The sequence below is a fragment of the Helianthus annuus genome, chromosome 17 (genome assembly GCF_002127325.2).
Source record: "Helianthus annuus cultivar XRQ/B chromosome 17, HanXRQr2.0-SUNRISE, whole genome shotgun sequence".
Taxonomy (NCBI): Eukaryota; Viridiplantae; Streptophyta; class Magnoliopsida; order Asterales; family Asteraceae; genus Helianthus; species Helianthus annuus.
Window position 1 is genome coordinate 16,356,751 of NC_035449.2, and position 24,006 is coordinate 16,380,756.

The 24,006-nt window shown below is 35.1% G+C and overlaps 2 long non-coding RNA genes across 2 annotated transcripts; both read right to left on the reverse strand.

Annotated features, from left to right (window-relative positions):
• Window positions 1-7,157: 7,157 nt before the first annotated feature.
• On the reverse strand, window positions 7,158-7,608 carry LOC118489110. The gene is made up of 3 exons (XR_004886250.1): window positions 7,590-7,608; window positions 7,422-7,517; window positions 7,158-7,231 (listed from the first exon to the last, which is right to left on the reverse strand). It is a non-coding gene; the product is annotated as an uncharacterized LOC118489110 (long non-coding RNA).
• Window positions 7,609-8,807: 1,199 nt separating this feature from the next.
• LOC118489111 lies at window positions 8,808-9,971 on the reverse strand. Its single transcript, XR_004886251.1, has 4 exons — window positions 9,837-9,971; window positions 9,532-9,595; window positions 9,043-9,106; window positions 8,808-8,967 (listed from the first exon to the last, which is right to left on the reverse strand). It is a non-coding gene; the product is annotated as an uncharacterized LOC118489111 (long non-coding RNA).
• Between the last annotated feature and the right edge of the window lie 14,035 nt (window positions 9,972-24,006).

Here is a 24,006-nt window from a genome sequence, read left to right on the forward strand (position 1 = left end):
ATTCCGTTATAAGTTTTGTTAAAAACGAAGTTGTTCTCAAAATAAAGTATTTATTTGGTATCATAAAACGATTCGATGATAAACTAAACCGCTCTAATGCTTTGCCTTTCTAAACAACATGCTTTATTTTTCATATCACGTTGTTTTACATTATCATTTGCTCAGTTTCGACGCAACGTGCGACGTAAAAAAAACTATTTTAGTTTATCTATCAAGCTTTTATCACAAACATGCATCAAGTGATTAGATGTTAGTAGTTCTCGTCAACGCGCAACATATGAGGGGCGGGGGTGGGGTGTCGTAGAAATAAGCTTTAGATGTGTGAATATCATGGTTCTTAAATTATCATTAAATAGTTTCAACTATCAACTATTTTTTTAAAAGATGATATTAATATTCAGTTTAAATCATCAATAAATATGCTTCAACTATCAACTAATTTTTTTTTTTTATAAAATTACATTATTGATAATTAGCCTAAAAGATTTGATAATTTTTATACGTTTATAACTTTTATATTATTATTAAATACTAAATTCTAACTCTAATTCAAAATTATAAATATCAAATGAAATCGACAGACTTTATTAGTACTCATACTAAAAGTTTAATATACTTCAATTACAACTAATTTTCTAATTTTTTGTTATTTTACCTTTGTGTTAAATACTATGACCACAAATTAGTTGTCATAATTTATTTTCATATATATATATATATATATATATATATATATATATATATATATATATATATATATATATATATATATATATATATATATAGTAGAGAGTTCAAATGAGAAGAAATTTTTTGTAAGAAGAAAAAAGAACAAATTTCAACCAATAAGAATGCTTTATTTTACTTCATTTAATATAAGTATTTAATGTTACTATAAGGGTACATTGGTAAATCTACATAGGTCATTAATTTGTAGTCTTCCTCTTTAATAGCTAATACATTAAATTTTTTGTAACATATCTTCAAAATATATATTTTTTTAAAAAAAATAAAATAAAATAATTTAAAGTGTAGGATAAATTACGAGTTGTGTAAGATAAATTTCAATGTGTAGGATGAATTTCAAAATATGTAGGACAACTTTTTGATGTGTGTAGGCAAAAAAAGTAAGTGTGGAGGATAATAGTCTTTATGACTAATTAATTAGTCAAAAATGATAATAAATGAGATAAGTGAAAAACTATTTATGTTTTACAAAATTACCCTTTGTTCTTTTTCTTCTCAATTAATTTTTCTTCTCAAATGAACCTTCCCCTATATATATATATATAGAGAGAAAGTATAATGTACTTCAAGGCTTAACCTACATTAATATACATGACAAAAAATATAACGTGCGTTATTATTATAGAACGTGCGTGATTATAGTCCCATGCGTGATTATGTGGTCTCATGCGTGATTATACCCCTGATCTAACGGTTACCATTGTCTCCTACGTGATGTATGATAAGGCTTTTTGTATGTTAACCTTACTCTATATATATATATATATATATATATATATATATATATATATATATATATATATATATATATATATATATATCAGTGTTGTAAAAGTCACTAGGCGGTCTATAGTCGGCCGACTAGGGAGTTGCGAGTAATCGGAGTACTCGGAGAGTACTCGGGGAGTACGCGGACATGGTAACTATAAAGAAAATTAATTGTTATATATTATACATATGTTAAAATAAGTATAATTCTTGTCAACTGAGTATAATTTAAAATGAAACATGTTTAAAGTTCAAATATTCTGAATACAAGTCCGAGTAGTCCGAGTACAAGGCCGAGTAGTCCGAGTACAAGGCCGAGTAGGCCGATTTTGACCGATTTTGACTAATTAAAAGTCAACAAACCACATTGACCGCCTAGACCGACTCTTTCCGACTAGGCGCCGACTAGGCCGACTAGGCGCCGAGTTTGACCGAGTTTGACCGAGGCCGACTAATTGAGTCCGCCTTGGAGGAAGTCGCCTCGGAGGGGTTCCGAGGACCGAGTACTCGCCGAGTACTCGGCCTTGGAATCCGACTTTTACAACACTGATATATATATAACTTGAGAAGCATTTTGTACGACACATTTCCCTAAGCTTTTCGTAATATACATGTATGTATAGTTTAAAATGGACTATATACATATATTTATACTAGCAGGATGCCCACGCGATGCGGCGAGAGCGACATATTGTATTACGATACTCGTTTTTTGGTAGTTTTCTTTTTGATATAATATTAATTGTAGCATTATTGTGATAGATATACATCAAAAGCGAAGTAATCGGGTAATCCATTTCATTGTGTTGTGCATGGTTCGGTTGGTTTGGCTATTATCCTCAACCGAAGCCGAAACCAAAGTCATCAGTTAGTTTATTTTATTAACCAATCGGTTTTCGGTTAATCACTTCGGTTTATTCGGTTAAATTGATGGTCTTCGGTTTGGTTCGTTTATTTCAGTTAATAGCAAAAACCAAACTTGAGCTAAAACTTTTGCTTACAAAATAAATGAAATTAGGGTATAAATACATGAAATGAAAGTATAAATATATGAAATTGAGATATCAAATATACAATATAAGAACTGGAGGTATATATGCTGGAAATATATGAAAATATGAATGATTTGGTACGGTTAAGCTAATTTTGTTTAAACAAGACTACAAAATAATTGATAACCGGTTATTGGTTAATTCGGATTTTAGTTAATTCAGTTTTTGGTTGATTTCGGTTCAGTTTCGTTTGTTTTCGATTTGGTTTAGGTTAACGATTTAGTTATTGCTCACTGATAACCAGTTTTGGTGATTAGTCTATTTTATTAACCAATTCCTTTTCAGTTAATCGGGTTGGTTTATTCAGTTAGATTGACATTTTTTTGTTTGATTCATTTAATTTCGGTTAATAGCCAAAACCAAACTCGGCCAAAATTTTTTATTAAAAATACATGAAATGGAGGTATAAATACATAAAATGTGAGTATAAATATGAAATACATGAGCTGAAGGTATAAAAGCTAGAAATATATCAAAATATGAATGGTTCGGTTAAGTTAATTTTGGTTATATGAGGGTACAAAAAATCGATAACCGTTTTTGCTTAATTCGGATTTCTGTTAATCAGTATTCCGTTAACTCAATTTTTGGTTGATTTCGGTTCGGTTTCATTAACGATTCAGTTATTATTCAACATTAGACACTGTTTATCATGTAACATATCATTTTTTTTAATTAAAAAACTATAGCAAAACTATATTCAAATTAAAGAGTATATGGTGTAACTTAAAAAATATATATTAACGTACCAAAAAATTATGACTGTTTAAAAATCGTGTGGGGATAGTTTTTTTATAAGGGGATAAAGTGTAACTACTAACTAATTATCTATAATTTTGTTAAAGATGAGGGTTTAATCACTTGACATTCTGTAGCTATTAAATATTATGGGATAATGACTAAGTACGTTGGGCTTTAATCACTTGTACACTAAGGCATCATCTACTTGTACCTTTTAATACACATGTTAACACTGACGAAGACAACTATCAAAATATCGACAAAATATGTAGGTCGTCACGGTACTTTTGGATTTTCTTTTAAATATAATAGTTTATAAGATATGACAAGAATAAGTAAAAAAAATTATAAGTTTGTTGTGGAGAGAGAAAATGGTAACTAATTACCCATAATTATGTTAAACTTTAAGGATTTAAGTGTAATAAGATGAGCGACTAAAATATAATTATTGTCTAAAAGACTAATTTACCCTCATTTTAAGGGTGTATAAATTAAGAGGGAAAAAATTCTTATTTTTGGGTATCTTAAAATGGTCATCCCTCATGCATTTTAATATAATATAGATTGTCAAATCTTGACTTATACACATATGCATATAGTCAATTTTAAACTATACATATGTGTATATTGCGAAAAGCTTAGAGAAAATGTGTGGTCCTAGATGCTTCTCACACGATCCTAACTATATATATATATATATATATATATATATAGAAAAAGTGTAACGTACAATAGGGCTTATCGTACGCTCGTACGATATTGTGAAATCGCATGTTATAAAAAGCATGTTGGAAACCGCATGTTGGTATTTTTTAATGAAATCGCATATTGGTTTTTTTTAGCCATTTCGCATGTTGGTTTTTTCAGCAAAATCGCATGTTCAAGAGTGAATTCGCACCAAATCGTACGACTAGGATGATCGCGTACATTTTGTACAATAAGAGTCAGTGTACGTTAACCTGCTTATACACACACAAACACACACATATATATATATAGTCATAATATCAAATCATTTAATTAAGATTCTAATAATTTTTATTTTGAAAACCTAATTTATAAGGATTTGACTTTCCATGCCTCATCAATATATATTATTCAATTACTTAGTAAAAAAACCTCACAAACAGCGGCACGGTATTTATGAGAAAGTTGATATTGTAGATTCTCTAATCAATTTAGCAAATGCTTTTAAACTTTGCAAACATCACAGATTCTGATCATAGACAACACAAAATTTATTCGTTCATTTGAAAAGTGTCTTAAGAATATATCGTTATGTAATTCTTAAACCTTCATTACTAACTGTTTGATTTTTTTCTTTATTCATTTCGTGTAAGACATGAGGTTATAACCTAGTATGATATATTATATTACAATTTTTTTAATTTACCCAAAAAAGAAAAGCTTAATGTACTACATGTAGTATGTATATATAAGTTGTAGATGTATTTTTAATTGCTTAGTGGACTTGTAGTTTCATAACTATATAATTCGTGGGTGTGAATATTTTCTTTAAACGCAAATTATTTTACCACAAAAAGATGTATTTATAATTGCTTAGTGGACTTGTAGTTTCATAACTATATAATGCTTGGGTGTGAATATATTTTAAACGCAAATTATTTTACCACAAAAAATGTATTTAGAATTGCTTAGTGGACTTGTAGTTTCATAACTATATAATATAACTAGGTTAGTTCCCCGTGTGTTACACGGGTTGAACAATTTAAACTATATAGTATAGATATTTCCTGTAAATGCAAAACAAAGACAAAGACATTTACATACCATATTGACATAAATGATTTAATATAAATGTAACCCATCAACTCGTACATGTTAATTAAAGTCGTAGAGTTCGATAAGACGGGTCTGATGTCGGTTGAATGATGTCAATCGGAGTCTATTTGATACCCTTTGTACAACTTCTTATTTTTTGAGTCTTTGTATTTGATTCTAAACCTATTATTAATATTATTGATAATAATTTTTGTTATATATATCAATCATATATTTTAAATATATATGTATATCGATAATATATTTAGTCTAAGATATATTATTATATAGTATAGACATGGATGGATACTTATCAAATTCTATGTATAACCATTTTTTTTAATATATGTATTCTGACGTAGTATGATATTTAATGTTTATCTTAATATATAGATACTTAGCAAATCGTATTAGAAGTTAGATTAATGACTTTCTTTTTTTAATTATAAAAAATAAATATTTATTAGTATGATAAATGTAGTTATTATCATTCATCTTGTATTTTAAATATATATTAAATTTAATAATTTAAATTAAATAATAATTATCTACAATTAAATAATTAAGATATAATTTCTAATGTAGTAATTAATATAAATAAATAATAAGATATTTTATGGAACTTTATCCGTAATTTCTTAAATGTTTGAAATATATTAAATTTAATAGTTTAAACTAAATAATAATTATATAAATTAGTGATGACCTAATATGATGACAAGTGTCCCTAAAGTGGTTTCTTTTATTATATAGTATAGATGCTTAGGTGTGAATAATTTCTTTAAATGCAAATTATTTTACCACAAAAATATTGTAATAGACAAAGTAATTATGTATTTATATTTCCAATTTCTTACTCGCCTCCAGTGGGTCAAAGACTCAAAAGCACTTTATTTTGTATTTTTGCAAAAAAAAAAAAAAAAGACATTAGATTACCAATCTAGAGTGTATGCCACGTGGCTTACGTATGTGTATAGTATAGAGTCGATTACAAAAGTAGTCCTCAACTATGTTTCTAATGTACTCTTAGTCCATTGACAATTATTTTGGTCATAACATGTGCCATTGGTTTATATAATGGGCCAATTAGATCCTTTTGGGGATCATTATATCATAACAAATTAACAATCATTATATAAGAATTCTTATTTTATTATTTATTTCAACAAGTTGGCCACTTGTTTAATTTAGTGTGTGTCTATCTTGCTCAAAATCCTAGTAGTAAATCAAGGAATATGATCATGTGTTTTGTTCGGTTGTAATAGGTGGGATATGCAACAAATAGAATTATATATTCATAATAAGTATTTATATATTTTACCCAACAATACAGTTAACAACACTTGAGTAAACAGTATGGTGTTATTTGTTTCTTAAGAGCTAAAATGTTTGTAGTCTGCGGATTATATCCGCAGACATCTATAGAAAAAGAGTTGGACCATCATTGCAGTTTACAAGAAGAAGTCTGTTTGGTTTTTAACGTATGTAGTTTGTTCTAAAAGGTTCTAGTTATTTTATGTTTATAAATACAACCATTATATAAGTGGTGCAGTTTATTTTTTAAGAGGTAAACACTACTACAAAAAAGAGCTTTAGACGGGGTGATATGGGTTTTAAGACGGTGTTTTGAACACCGTCTTAAAGCACACTGGTTTAAAATCATTTAAAATCATGTCTTATTAGACGGTGTTCAGTTTGAACACCGGCTTAAACTTCATGTCTTATTAAACGGTGTTTAATTTGAACACCGGCTTAAACTTGGTGAACCCCGTCTTTTAATATCAAAACATTTATTAAAACAAATATTTTTAACACCGTCTTATATTTTTAACATCGTCTTATAAACTGCTAAAAATACATTTGCTGCAAAAAAACATATAAAAGATTTTCCAGGAAATACATCAAGCTTATATACATACACCAATGGAACATTTTCAAATCAAACCAAAACAATATATATTCAAATCGAAAATAAACGCGTAGACATCCAATTCGGAAATAAACCCGTCAAATTACAATAATTTGTGAATACATAAGAAGCTAATCTAATGAAATACCTAACTCGCTAAAAACTTTGGCATCAGCGTCATCAACAAAACATCTATTTCATTATCCGTAGTCTCTCTCGTGTCGTGGCACATCTAAAATAATAGATAGAAAGAGTTATTACAAATATTACAGACTAAATCTAAAGGAAAAGAGAAAAATCGGTAATAACATCGGCAATAAAGCTATGTATATATTTACATGTTATATACATCTAAACCTTCTAAGTTTTAAAAAAAATAAACAGTTATGTAATAAATTGATAAACAAGTATATTTTACTTACTTCATCGGGAAATTGGTTTTGATACAAATTGACAAAGTCAAACATATGTTGGAGAACCATGTAGCCGCATTCCCATCCACCCTTTTGTTGCTTACACTGTAATAAATTAACAAATTATTATTTAAAGTAAAGAAAGGCAAACAACTCAGAAATAGCAAACACACATACATCAACCATTGTGTATATGACTAAACTGTCGATAAACAGCCACATAAGTCAGTACACACTATAAACTATGAAGCATGAAATATAAATCACATAATAGGCTCGCTGCCAGGTTTCCCCAAACTTGTAGCCCGGGCCAAAGTACATGGCCCATCAAACTAATGCCTTGTCACAGACTCACAAACGTTGGTCCAACTTCAGGCCCAAACACCCATGCCCACTTTCATAGTTTCATGAATTAAATGAAACTAGTACTATCAAAACCGGCGCGTTGCGCCGGGTTACCTCAGGTTTTTCTTTTGAAATTACTATTAAAAACATTATCTGCAGTGATTTGTCTTTCTAAATTTCACATTCTAGAATACTCTAAGGCAGTGAACTCAATCGAATAAACAACTCGTAAGAAACAAAAAAAAAAGATACAAATTCTGAACATGAAAAACTCCCAAGAAATATATATTTTATATAGTTTGGTACTTTTGGTTGTAAATTTATAGTTTTAGGATATTAATAACTAAAAGAAAACAAAAATACAGGTGTCGTGTTTGGGTTCATGCCTTAGGCACGATTTTTGGTTTTTTGCCCTGCCACCCCGCTAACATGACCCGCCACCCCCTAATTGGTACCAACATACTTTCTTTTCTTTTTCTTTTTTAAAGGAGTAAATCAATTAAGACACCACATTGAGAATCGTTGTTCATAGTTCAAATTAACAATGAACTTAAAAAAAAACTGCCAAGAAATATAAATTTATAACAATTTCCATAATGGACTTTACCAATTTCAGTAAACTTAAATAAAAAAAATTGGATTTAAATATCAACATAAGTGACCCACCTGTGTGCATAAACATATGTTCTTTCTAAAATATAACTTCTAATGCACATTTGATCATAAACAAACAAATAACTGAATTCACATAACAATGTACCTGGACCACAAAATACATAGACTTTATCAGCATCTGAGTAAATACAAACAACAAAGAAGATCATTAGTAACTTGAATCAAGCAGAAAAGTATACAATGAGGGTTAGGAACTGAAGTTACTGCGAGTTAAAGCATGAATCAATCTGACACAATAACCGCTAGTAATTGAAATATGGATCGACTTCATGGACGACACTTTGATACTTAATAACCTGCAACAAAAACATATCAAAACCGAATCAAAAAACATACCAATACAGATCAGTATGCACAATTCAAAATAATCTTATCTTAAACGCATCAACCGATGTTCAGATCCACTAAATTTACCCAAAAATGACGATCGGTTGTATACAGTTTGTCCTTGCATTTGCATTCATGTCCATCATAAGTGTCTTTACACGTACACCCGTGACATCGACATGCTATACTTCCTTGCACTCGTTGATATCTGCACATTTCAAGAACCGACATAACAAACACTTCAAATAGAAATCGAGTCAATGTTGCAAACAAAATACTTTACCTTCACCAGTACGGTCATCTACACAAAAACCTGGTGGGCAACTACAACCGGTTATGTTACTCTCCTGTAAGACAAACATGAATAAAAAAACTGCGTAACTAAACAATAAACTCAAAACCCAGACACTCAAACTCAATTAAGCAAGCCGAAAATCTGTCCTTCGAGTATATCTGACCAACACCAGCCATTCTTGACGGCACATCTACCGGGTCCAATGGTTGTCATTTAAGCCATCGAATTTCTTTGTTGTATAAATAATAAATTAGTATATGGGTTATTAGAAAGTTTGTATTTATTTATAACAAATAGCTAAGTTGACCAAACCAAACAATTAACTAATTACTCGGTCGGTTAAGGCATAGCCGATTAAGCAAATTAACGGAAACCGATTACCCGAGATAGAACATTTCACCCTGGTAAAGTTTTGTTTTATAACAATTGAAATTCCCAAACTAAAACAACAATTTGTGTTAGAGCAACTGAAATCACCTCTGGTTTCTTTCTGCGCCGGAGACATAATCTGGACATGGCTGTCTGTTTTCACCACCACAGCCTGCAAAACCCAATTGAAAATTAGGGTTCACATTCGTGAGCATCAGATTTACCCTAAAATACACGGTGTTTAACTCTCAGATGAGCCTTGGCTCACCATCACCGAGCAAACAACTAAAAAAACATCAGAATTCAAGAGAGACAAAGAGAGATTTGCGAGAGCCGACAGAGGGGAACACACAAAGAACATCAAATCCAACACGTAAAGATATACGCGAGAGATGAGAGCAAAACATCATCACCTAGTAACCGTCTTCGTTACGCCGTCCTCCCGTCTTCCGATCTATGCCGCCGACATTAAATCCACAGGCGACACCACCACCATCATCATCACCAGCGATGTGCGGCATAGCCGGCTGCGTAGAAGGGGAATTGTCACACCCCGATTTCCACGTGTCTCACCGGTGGGCCCGGTGGGGGATTACCGTGACGATGTTGGCAACAATATAGTCAAACCACACAATTATATAATGCACAGCGGAAGCATAAGATGTCACACCCCGAAAAATCAGAGCTGGCGTGACTGGACCGGTATCTTCATTGCACAGCGGAAGCAAAAAGCTAAGACTTCTAAACACTGAACGCCCACTAAGTACTCGAAATCCCGTGGGTTCTCCTATTCCAACCGTTCCGTAGTTTTGAAAAATGCAACCTGAGAAAGAACATGCGAAAAAGTCAACATAAAGTTAAGCGAGTTCATAGTTTGTTTTGAAAAGATTTAAAATAAATCTTTTTGATAACCGGTTTAAAAGTTGTTGAGAAAGCATAGTAAAATCATTTTCTCGGCATGATATATGAAAGTTGTGAGTCTAGCCCACGAGAGTCTTTGTAAGCAGGACCAACTCGTCCTCTTACTTGTACATAAGTTGAAAACATTATCAAAGTTTGTAAATACATGTATTATGAGTTGGCGTCAAATGAATATTGAAAACATTTGAAAGTTATAGTGTTGTAAGTTGGTATGTAAAGCGTCTATGAACATGTTGATCATTAATGTTTCGCGAGGACATTAATATATGCGACGACATAGGAGGTACTCAACCCGCGTAGGCAATTTAAGTGTCGAACTCTCGACGCTGGACACAACAGCACTCTAAGTGGTCACCCATGGACCGTGAGTGGGGCTCGCCCGTACCCATTAGATCTAACCTTTGTTCCTTGGTCCTCAAAAGGATTAATGGCACCTCAGTTACAGCCTATGCTCACATGATCTAAGAGTTCATTCCATAACTTAATCATACCTAAGTTTGACATGTATTTCCCCCCTGAAGTTGTAAACCGAAACGTTGAAAGAAAAGGGGGACATGATCTCACTGAGTTGTCTCGTTTTTCGTACGCAGGCCAACCCAGTTCCGTTGTTGTAACTAGGACATTCTCGTCACTAGTCATAAAAATCATGCACGTTTTGTGAAAATACGCGTTTGTTTAATATAATTCGTTCGTAAACTTTTAGAGTTCGTTGAAATCCATTCGCAACATAGTTTATAAATATGTGTTTTCGTTCATCGAAATAGTGTTTTCTTTTGCAAAAACTTGCATGTCTTTCCACCCCCGAAAACATTTATAAAAAAATGTAAAACAGTAAAAAGTGGGGGTTATGAACTCACCTTGACATTCCTGTGCAAGCTAGCTTAACGTGAATCCGTAGTGTAATTCCAAGAATGTGAACTCGCTAGCGTGCAACTATAGCATCCCTAACAGGGAATAACTTATCAGTTTCTAATAAAACAACGTAGTTAAACTACGTGTCCGAGCTCTACCGAGTCGTAAATGAAGCGACTCTACGAAGGAAGGTGTTAGTATTTTGATTCGAAATAGCCAAACTATTGTTACTTGATCCCGTTTATAACCGGGATAAAACTAAGTCACGAAGTCGACTTAGTTTTCGAGTGTTATAAAATACATATTTATATATATAAATATAAATATACTTACGAAGTCATGTTAGTCGTTGCGAATAGAAAGCGTAGGTGAATAGTGGTACGTATCCGAAATGTCGTATGTGGTGCGGTAATATACCGTTGTAGTTTTCGTAAGATGTAACAAATAAATATATATATGTATTCGAATCGTTGGCGTTTGGAATAAAAATAAAACATTATTTTTTATTTTATAAAAGTATATGGACCAACGACGTTTGTAATAAATATAACGATTCTATTTATTTTGTAAAGTCGCGCGAATTAGCGACGTTGGAAATGAATATAAACAATTGTATTCGTTTTATAAGAATATTCGGATTCTATATTATTAAAACAAATATAAATAACTATATTTACTTTATAAGATTCCGAATACTAAACGTTTTGAAATAAATATGAAAACTACATTTAGTGCGTAAGAGAGTTTAAAGTTGCCATTCGAAACACCTATAAACCTTATGCTTATGTTAAATAAGTGTCGGGTTTCGTCAACTTATAACTCGTTTTGTAACTCGTAGGACGTTGTCAAATAAAATATATTTATATTTATTTTATATAAAGAACTCGAAATTCGAAAGGCGTCGTTTTTAGACCATAAATGCATGTCGTTTTTGGAATAAAAATACGTTTCTAGTTTCGGATTTTTACGAGAAACGGACAGAGTTTTCTCTGTTTTTGGAATAACCCGACAAATGAAAGTTGTCGTATGTTATCAAAACTCAACAATAATTCAATCACTTCAAACACTATATGCTAAAATTTTACGAAATACGACAAAATAAAACGTAACTAATTACTAATCGATTCGGTCGAGCTCGGTTTCACGTTGTATAAAAATCGAGAACTATAAAAATCTATATAAATCTCGCGTCGTTAAACTTTACCGCGTCGTGTGTTGACTGGTTTCGACCGGCTGACCAAGTTGACTGTTGACCCGAGTTGACCAGCGTTGACTGAGTTGGCTCGGTGTTGACCGAGTCGAATCTGATGTTGACTAGGTTTGACTAAAACCGACTGTGTCGCGAACCCAAATCACCCGAAAATGAAATCTGACCGAGCCCGAAGCAAACCTGAAGTGAACCGAAACTCGAACTAACATCTGAGATTAAGCTGAAACTGAAACCCGACCCGCTAACATGAACCGTGACCCGAGATCACCTTCACTATCGTGAATCCAACACCAAAACAACTGAGACCCGAACCCAAAACTGACGCAAGACTTCCATGAAACCCAAACCAAAACATGTTTTCTTACAACTCAAACCGAAGCATACTCAGATCACAATGAATCTGGAGGTGACCCGAAACAAAACCTGGTTCACGAACTGAAACGGAAACGAACAAAACCCCTCTGATGTTGAGCAAGCCTGACCCGACAAAATCACCGCCATTGCCGTCGCCGTCGAACCACCTGCCGTCGTGTACGGCGGCGCTGCCGCCGTCATCAACCTCTGTTGTCTCTCTCTCTCTCTATTTCCTCGGTCTCTCTCTCTATCTCATCTCTCTCTTCTGCTCGTAGCCGCCGCACCACCACCGGACGGTGGTGGTGGTGCTCCGTTTTGTCAATCGAAAAGGGGGGAGGGGTGTTTACAGGTGAGTGTCGCCGGTTGGAACAACCGCCATCGGCCGGTGTATTACCGGTCCGACATCGAACAGGGAGAGGGGAGGGGGTGTTTGTGAGCACCTGATTATGAAATTGAGGGCTGTGTGTTGTTTTGTTTGTATGTAATCGAGAGATAGAAGGAGTTAAGATGGAGAGTTTTGATTTCATTTGAGTGTGTGTCTTATTGGATAAGAGATATGCAGAGAACAAATAAGATGGGAGAGTGTCGGCTGATGAAAATGAGGATTAGGGCTACACTTCTTCTTAAATACTTAGGTTAAGTGTAGATTAAATGGGCTTGGGCCCAAGGCCCACAAGCCCAATCCCGTGATTTGAGTGGCCCAATCTTTCTCACGAAACCGTTTTCAAAACCCGAACGTTTTGTAACATCCTAAAATAAGATTTTAGTATTAAAAACACATAAAATGCGGTCGGTTGTCATTTGTCGTGTTTGTTCGTCGATCACAGTCAAAGTCGCGTTTTTCGATTGTTATGCGTCTGTGATGTTTCGAAAGTACAACAATTTCGAAAAACTAAATTTATGAGTATAAAATACTCATAGAAAAATTCGTATTTGTCTGCCTTGTCAGTATTTTTTTTATGGCACCAGTTCGTTATCGTTTATCATCACGCAGTTTCTCCGCAGATCATTATTCGTGTACTGTAAAGTCGAGTAGGCGATCCTAGGCATTCCAATATGCTAATTAAGTTAACTTGTGCCTTAAACACTAATTATTATCGCCTTGAATGTTTGTTAATCACGTAATTAAGAGGCGTTAATTACCGGTTGTCACATTCTCCCCCTGTTGCAGAAATTTCGTCCTCGAAATTTAGACTATGTTATCTCCTCAGAGTTGTGTCGTTCGCAGGTAAGTCCGAATAATACCAAAGTGAATGACCGCGTAATAGAATCAAGACTTGTTCAGATTACGTGATTGCAAGAAAATTTTGCATCAATAGGAACCCAACGGTTTAACTGAGTTTGTTCTAGAAATCAGTGTCATGTGAACGAGATGTTGTGATACTATCACCAATGTGACTAGGTTTACTGGTTTCAACAAAAGAGGAAAATTCAACCCATGGAATTCCAAATGAACGTTCACAAACTGCAAATCAATTTTTGAAACAATAGAATTTACTACCAACGGAATCTAGCGTTGGTTGTTGTATAGGTGAAACTCGAATCCAACAAACTCAAATAAGAAGAATCATAAAAAAGATTTATCAACTCCTGAACCATTAAATGAATAAAATCAACGAGTTGCAAGGATACACTGAAATGAAATACAACCGAACCTGGTGTATCATCGTCTTAATACATAGTTGCATTAAGACTATTTAAATGATTAGCCAAGCAAAGAGCGTACGTAGTTTTGCATGAAACGATCGATCATGATTAGCGCAAGCTACAAGTTTATACCGACGCCACAAGGTGTCGTAGTGAATGAAACAATTCAATAATAGCGGTGATCGAACAAGTATCACCTGTGTTTTGCATGAAACACTCGATCATGATTAGCCCAAGCTACGAGTTTATACCGACACCACAAGGTGTCGTAGTGATTGAAATAATTCAATAATAGCGGTGAGCAAACAAGTTCACCGTGTTTGAAGTCAAATGAAAGGTTCGTCGGAGTAAATCTAAATATTTATTTCAAACAAATCTCGTAGGATTTTCAACTGAAAACGAAACAAATAAACAATGTCTTCGAGTAAAGATGAAAAGCAATGAATATCACCAAAATGTCCGCTCGATGATGAAATATCCGTTAAGAGGCACACCGAAATATGACATGAACTTGTGTACCATTATCTTAACACACGATTGTGTTAAGATTGATTTAATATGATAAACCAACAAAGTGGATTTAATATAAACAAACAAATAAATAAATAATTAAATCCGTACATGATGTGTGCAAACGATATTAGCGCAAGCTTCAAACTTGTGAAATACGCCACCACAAGGTGATCGTGATCAAAGAAACGATTCAATGAAGTCGAAGACCAAACAAGCATGTTATGGTTCAAAGCAAATGAAGTGCTTGTTGGGATTATTTCGAATACGATGGCCTCAATCCAGCATATGGAATCTTGAGTCGAATATATATTATGAGCAAGTTCAACAATTGAACTTGGTTTAGTCACAATCCAACAATGAATGCATGTGTTAACAAGAAAGTTTTGCCATGGTTACAACGAAAAACCATGTATGTAGCTTGAAAAGAAAGGAGTTTCAACGAGTTTCATTGACTCGATATCAAAGAGTCAACATTATGCAATAATGTGGTTTAGCTAGATCACCATGCAAGGAGTGAAGATAGCGAAATAATATTTGAACTTGATAAAGCAACAATTTCAAGTGAAGCCACATGCTTAACAAACGACGCATGTGTAACATATGAATTCGTCAAGAATGAAGCAATGAGTATTCGCTATTATGAAATAAATTTTTCCTGGTGCAAGGTTTAGTAGGGGGAGTAGAAATATGAAAGTCTACTCGCTATATGCAAAAGTCAGATTTTCAACAAAAGAAGTTTAAGGACATTACCTGGAACTTCGTGTGAGGGTCGGTTGTTAGATGACATTACCATGGAATGTCGAACATGGCATATCCGCCGTAAATGAAATAGGAGGAATGCGAAGACGTGTGACTTCCTTTGCAGCGCCAACCATTGTGAGTCTCTTCAGAGTAAGTATAGATTGTTGTGAAATCCCAGTTAAACATACTTCAGCGTGATTGGTGTCATTTGCAGGATCACGTGGTAATTTGCCGCATTTCGATCTGTAATTCTCTCGCTGACAGAATTAACATCATTGTTGTCGTGCCCAAGTTTGTTTTCCCCAAGGCCTTGCCTCGAAAATCGTGTGTGATGTACTTCGACATTCGCTGACGTATAGTTTATGTTTCACGTATAGTTGCGCAATAGCGTTTCATTCCACATAGGTTACCTGCTCAGGTAAGTAAGATAGCATAGACGACATAATATAATGGCTTTTGCCCGAGTTGTTAGTCACGGTTTCCAAGTGAGGACCTTTAATGAGTTTCGACATAGGTTTCCAAAGGTCTTAAATGCATGTTATTCAAAACTCTCAAAGTTTTGCTTAATGTATGAATTTGTTTCATAAACCGTGTATCAACACAACACTTGTGTATGTTTAAAACCAAAATTGTGGACTCATTGTTTTTGGCAACGGTTGGAACCCATATTCGAGTCCTAGGCGTACTGTATGTACTCAAAGACTTAACAATCTAAGTTCCCAGGAAAAGTGAGGTTAAAGCCTAGGTATCTCTACAGAAACCTAATTCGCTGAAACCTATAGCTCTGATACCAATCTGTCACACCCCGAAAAATCAGAGCTGGCGTGACTGGACCGGTATCTTCATTGCACAGCGGAAGCAAAAAGCTAAGACTTCTAAACACTGAACGCCCACTAAGTACTCGAAATCCCGTGGGTTCTCCTATTCCAACCGTTCCGTAGTTTTGAAAAATGCAACCTGAGAAAGAACATGCGAAAAAGTCAACATAAAGTTAAGCGAGTTCATAGTTTGTTTTGAAAAGATTTAAAATAAATCTTTTTGATAACCGGTTTAAAAGTTGTTGAGAAAGCATAGTAAAATCATTTTCTCGGCATGATATATGAAAGTTGTGAGTCTAGCCCACGAGAGTCTTTGTAAGCAGGACCAACTCGTCCTCTTACTTGTACATAAGTTGAAAACATTATCAAAGTTTGTAAATACATGTATTATGAGTTGGCGTCAAATGAATATTGAAAACATTTGAAAGTTATAGTGTTGTAAGTTGGTATGTAAAGCGTCTATGAACATGTTGATCATTAATGTTTCGCGAGGACATTAATATATGCGACGACATAGGAGGTACTCAACCCGCGTAGGCAATTTAAGTGTCGAACTCTCGACGCTGGACACAACAGCACTCTAAGTGGTCACCCATGGACCGTGAGTGGGGCTCGCCCGTACCCATTAGATCTAACCTTTGTTCCTTGGTCCTCAAAAGGATTAATGGCACCTCAGTTACAGCCTATGCTCACATGATCTAAGAGTTCATTCCATAACTTAATCATACCTAAGTTTGACATGTATTTCCCCCCTGAAGTTGTAAACCGAAACGTTGAAAGAAAAGGGGGACATGATCTCACTGAGTTGTCTCGTTTTTCGTACGCAGGCCAACCCAGTTCCGTTGTTGTAACTAGGACATTCTCGTCACTAGTCATAAAAATCATGCACGTTTTGTGAAAATACGCGTTTGTTTAATATAATTCGTTCGTAAACTTTTAGAGTTCGTTGAAATCCATTCGCAACATAGTTTATAAATATGTGTTTTCGTTCATCGAAATAGTGTTTTCTTTTGCAAAAACTTGCATGTCTTTCCACCCCCGAAAACATTTATAAAAAAATGTAAAACAGTAAAAAGTGGGGGTTATGAACTCACCTTGACATTCCTGTGCAAGCTAGCTTAACGTGAATCCGTAGTGTAATTCCAAGAATGTGAACTCGCTAGCGTGCAACTATAGCATCCCTAACAGGGAATAACTTATCAGTTTCTAATAAAACAACGTAGTTAAACTACGTGTCCGAGCTCTACCGAGTCGTAAATGAAGCGACTCTACGAAGGAAGGTGTTAGTATTTTGATTCGAAATAGCCAAACTATTGTTACTTGATCCCGTTTATAACCGGGATAAAACTAAGTCACGAAGTCGACTTAGTTTTCGAGTGTTATAAAATACATATTTATATATATAAATATAAATATACTTACGAAGTCATGTTAGTCGTTGCGAATAGAAAGCGTAGGTGAATAGTGGTACGTATCCGAAATGTCGTATGTGGTGCGGTAATATACCGTTGTAGTTTTCGTAAGATGTAACAAATAAATATATATATGTATTCGAATCGTTGGCGTTTGGAATAAAAATAAAACATTATTTTTTATTTTATAAAAGTATATGGACCAACGACGTTTGTAATAAATATAACGATTCTATTTATTTTGTAAAGTCGCGCGAATTAGCGACGTTGGAAATGAATATAAACAATTGTATTCGTTTTATAAGAATATTCGGATTCTATATTATTAAAACAAATATAAATAACTATATTTACTTTATAAGATTCCGAATACTAAACGTTTTGAAATAAATATGAAAACTACATTTAGTGCGTAAGAGAGTTTAAAGTTGCCATTTGAAACACCTATAAACCTTATGCTTATGTTAAATAAGTGTCGGGTTTCGTCAACTTATAACTCGTTTTGTAACTCGTAGGACGTTGTCAAATAAAATATATTTATATTTATTTTATATAAAGAACTCGAAATTCGAAAGGCGTCGTTTTTAGACCATAAATGCATGTCGTTTTTGGAATAAAAATACGTTTCTAGTTTCGGATTTTTACGAGAAACGGACAGAGTTTTCTCTGTTTTTGGAATAACCCGACAAATGAAAGTTGTCGTATGTTATCAAAACTCAACAATAATTCAATCACTTCAAACACTATATGCTAAAATTTTACGAAATACGACAAAATAAAACGTAACTAATTACTAATCGATTCGGTCGAGCTCGGTTTCACGTTGTATAAAAATCGAGAACTATAAAAATCTATATAAATCTCGCGTCGTTAAACTTTACCGCGTCGTGTGTTGACTGGTTTCGACCGGCTGACCAAGTTGACTGTTGACCCGAGTTGACCAGCGTTGACTGAGTTGGCTCGGTGTTGACCGAGTCGAATCTGATGTTGACTAGGTTTGACTAAAACCGACTGTGTCGCGAACCCAAATCACCCGAAAATGAAATCTGACCGAGCCCGAAGCAAACCTGAAGTGAACCGAAACTCGAACTAACATCTGAGATTAAGCTGAAACTGAAACCCGACCCGCTAACATGAACCGTGACCCGAGATCACCTTCACTATCGTGAATCCAACACCAAAACAACTGAGACCCGAACCCAAAACTGACGCAAGACTTCCATGAAACCCAAACCAAAACATGTTTTCTTACAACTCAAACCGAAGCATACTCAGATCACAATGAATCTGGAGGTGACCCGAAACAAAACCTGGTTCACGAACTGAAACGGAAACGAACAAAACCCCTCTGATGTTGAGCAAGCCTGACCCGACAAAATCACCGCCATTGCCGTCGCCGTCGAACCACCTGCCGTCATGTACGGCGGCGCTGCCGCCGTCATCAACCTCTGTTGTCTCTCTCTCTCTCTATTTCCTCGGTCTCTCTCTCTATCTCATCTCTCTCTTCTGCTCGTAGCCGCCGCACCACCACCGGACGGTGGTGGTGGTGCTCCGTTTTGTCAATCGAAAAGGGGGGAGGGGTGTTTACAGGTGAGTGTCGCCGGTTGGAACAACCGCCATCGGCCGGTGTATTACCGGTCCGACATCGAACAGGGAGAGGGGAGGGGGTGTTTGTGAGCACCTGATTATGAAATTGAGGGCTGTGTGTTGTTTTGTTTGTATGTAATCGAGAGATAGAAGGAGTTAAGATGGAGAGTTTTGATTTCATTTGAGTGTGTGTCTTATTGGATAAGAGATATGCAGAGAACAAATAAGATGGGAGAGTGTCGGCTGATGAAAATGAGGATTAGGGCTACACTTCTTCTTAAATACTTAGGTTAAGTGTAGATTAAATGGGCTTGGGCCCAAGGCCCACAAGCCCAATCCCGTGATTTGAGTGGCCCAATCTTTCTCACGAAACCGTTTTCAAAACCCGAACGTTTTGTAACATCCTAAAATAAGATTTTAGTATTAAAAACACATAAAATGCGGTCGGTTGTCATTTGTCGTGTTTGTTCGTCGATCACAGTCAAAGTCGCGTTTTTCGATTGTTATGCGTCTGTGATGTTTCGAAAGTACAACAATTTCGAAAAACTAAATTTATGAGTATAAAATACTCATAGAAAAATTCGTATTTGTCTGCCTTGTCAGTATTTTTTTTTTATGGCACCAGTTCGTTATCGTTTATCATCACGCAGTTTCTCCGCAGATCATTATTCGTGTACTGTAAAGTCGAGTAGGCGATCCTAGGCATTCCAATATGCTAATTAAGTTAACTTGTGCCTTAAACACTAATTATTATCGCCTTGAATGTTTGTTAATCACGTAATTAAGAGGCGTTAATTACCGGTTGTCACATAAGATAAATATATAAATTTCAACCTCTGATCGTAATATCAAAAAGTATTACAGGGGTTGAATATATCCACAGTGGATCGTAAATAAAAGTAAAGTATTGTTCCATTAGATACTGCCATCAAGCTTGCGAGGCTTATCCCGACGCTAGGGAGCTAATACCAGCCAATTACGTTTAGGTACCTGCACTTAATCTTTTTGGGGAAAATACGTCAGTTTACACTGGTAAATACATTCAACTGACACATTTGAAAATGTTTATTAAAATTGATTTGAATGCACAAGGCACAAACTCTTTTATAACTTGGGAAATTCATAATGATCTTGTGAACGTTTTACATGTTCTTTTATGCGTTCAGTAGCCCGGGTCGTGTCGGGTTAAAGATTTATAGACACACCACGTTTGCGTAAAACCGTAGTACAGAAACCAACGGCTACGTCTTTTAGTTTTATTGTCGACACTTTATACCGGGTGTACGCCTACACCGGGATGTCGATGGTCGTGGCCATTTCGTAAAATGATGCCAAGGATATCCGGGACAACGGTCATTAAACCCCCCAAAGGCTTTTAAGCAACAAAACTGTTTAAATGAGCCAATCATATTTAATCAATTAACCACCTAAGCGATGGAATTATATAATGCTCAATCAAGCGGTATTAATATACCGTAACCCAAGCCCATATAGGGGAAATAAGTTAAAGTATTTACCTTTGCAAGTATTAATCCTTAATTTAGATCAAGTCACCGATAGCTTTTACTGGGGCTCCTAATCTGGAACGAAGGTTTTAATTAACCTCTTAGAATCCTAACGGGTCGTTATATTGGCCGTAGCCTAGACCGGTTGATTCCGATATTTAGATATGGTTAATTCGCACGAAAAGGCGAAAACCGAGAATGGAGTATGATTTGGACCCAACAAGTTCAGAGACTTGTTTTATATGGGTTTATAGTTCATACTCTGGATTTTGGGGTTCAAATAGTATACTTTGACCCATATCGGCTATTGCACGAAAACTAGTTCCGTGGGCCGTACCGTGTGCGCAAATAGGCGAAACGGTTAACCATAAGAGTCGTACGCTTATTTCCTAAGTCAATATGCCTTAAAGGTATTTTGGTATCAGTAGGATACCTTCCGTAATGCCCGTAACGAGTTTAAGTTTATATTATGCCCCGTAGGGGCTTTTCGGTCATTTTAAAGACTTTAAAAGGGATTTTCGAGTTCTACAGGAAATCTGAGTTTCCCGAACAGTTTATAAAGCTTAAAATACTTTATTTATTATTTAAAACCAGTAGCAACTGGAATCGGGTCAAGAGGCCTTGTAGAACTCCCGTTTTGGCCAAAAAGGGCATATTCGGTATTTACCGAACCGTAGCCATAACCGCAGGTTATGAGCAAGGTAAAAATTATTAAAAATCTTTAAAATTCCCAAAATATTATTTTACCACAGTGGGTAAGAGTTTTGGTGACGAAAACTTGGGTTAGATGGGCGTTATGCTAATTGCGCCGTTAATTACAAAAACTTTCTTAAAAGTGCGCCTTTTAGCATAACTCTCATTCTAGACCTCGGATTGACGTGAAACTTCAGGGACATGCTTATAATTTAACAAGCAGGGTTTTGGTCCGTTCACGTGTTCGAAATACTCGTTTTAATTTTAAAAGTCCGTTACGGTCAACTTTTAGGCGAATGACGGAAATACATAAAAGACTCGGGTAACTCATGAACCGACCACAGAGGCGTATACCAACATGTGACCTGGTCCTAAAAGAGTCCTAAGGTATATTTATACCTCACTAAAACGGGTCAGAACTGAAGTCAAAGCAAAAGTCAAACTTTTGCGATATTCGGCTCCGAACCGGTTCTATATAGTAAATGATCGATTCAAACGAGCGCAAACATGTTTATATACTTATTATCATGTTTTATGATTGTCAAAACAGGTTCCATAACATATACATTACAGATTATGCTTAAATCGCTAAAATAGCTTTCTGTTGACTTTTTAACCGCACGTTTGACTCGATAATTGACATAGTTAGAGTGGTGAGCAGGGGGAACCATTTTAGAGGTTTAATACCCACATAAATACCAACTCATAACCATTTTTGATTCGTCATAAGACTGAACCATTTGCAAGATATTGCAATGACAACCGTTAGTTACGACGGTTGCGTTTATGAGCTATAACTATGGAAATGCAAGACCAAATTGATTGTGAACGACTTACAGAAGTGTGTTCTTGTTTATAGAGCAGAAGAGAATGCTTGGGAGCACTTAGAATGATCAGAGAAGTGAGTTTTGATGTTGTGAATGTTATGAGCACAATGGTGCTATTTATAGCCAAGATCAAGGCCTAAAATCATTACACAACATGCTACTACTGATCATGATGATGGGTAGATGTCCCCTGAGTGATATGGGTCAATGGTAGGGTGCCCATGCCTCTTTGATTAAGGTTTGATCGTTCAAATGGTCCAAAAGCCAAGTAGTTACAAAGTTTCTGCATCTGGGCACTTTACGCGGCCCGCATGGACATTCCATGCTTCTTTTACGCGGGTCGCCTAAAGTTCATATAACAGACGCGTTATTTAAGAGGCTCGCGGCCCGCCTCAACTAATGCTTTAAACTTCACGCGGGTCGCCTAAGGTTAAGATTTCAGGATTTTAAATCTTTTTGTAATGATTACTGAATCTGGCCATTAATAACGAAATCTTTCGTAATGATTCACCTGACCTTTCGGTTTTGAAGGGGTAACTTTTGCGGTTTGGCCCTCGGTTATTTACCGATAGGGGCCTCGTGTTAATTACCCGCATTATTAAGTCCCCGGTTTATTTATTAATTATATTGGAAAGCCTTAACTTTCACTGTTGGCGCTTTTAACCCTTCTTCTACGAATTCGATCGTAACTTTCTCGTCTCATATCGAAACTTCGCGAAATTCATATATATTATTTTAGTGAGGGTATAATACCGTTACAAAGTCTTTGGGACGTTAAAGGGTCACTCAGAGGTATTATTAAACATGTTGACACAGTTAACCCCTGTAGTTTGTAATTTCTCACTTTCTTCCGCGTTTTGTTTTTGTACAATCTATAATTTATTCGTTTGAAGGTTTAAGCATTATTTAGGGATACTATACAGTATATTTACCCTTGTTGACATTTATAACCCTCGAATTTATATAATTTCAAGGTTTGTCAAAATTAGTCCTTTATTTATTATAGATGCCATGTGTAAACAAATGACACGTGTTAACACATCATTGGACACAAAAATTCGAGGTGTTACATCCTCACCCCCTTAAAATAAATCTCGACCCGAGGTTTACTCAAATAAATAGGGGTATTTTTCTTTCATTGTAGCTTCGACTTCCCACGTATATTCAGGACCTCTACGAGCATCCCATTTGACTTTTACAATCGGTACGTGCTTTCTGCGAAGCTTCTTTACCTGTCGATCTTCAATCGACAAAGGTTTTTCTATAAACTTTAAGCTCTCATCTATATGCACATCTGTGTGTGGGATTACCAACGACTCGTCGGCGAAGCACTTTTTGAGATTGCAGATGTGGAACACATTGTGAATTCCATTGAGCTCTTCAGGCAAGTTCAGTTTATAGGCAACTGATCCGACTCGTTCAATGACCTCAAAAGGCCCTATGTATCTCGGACTCAGCTTGCCCTTCTTGCCGAAACGCATCACCCCCTTCCAGGGTGACACC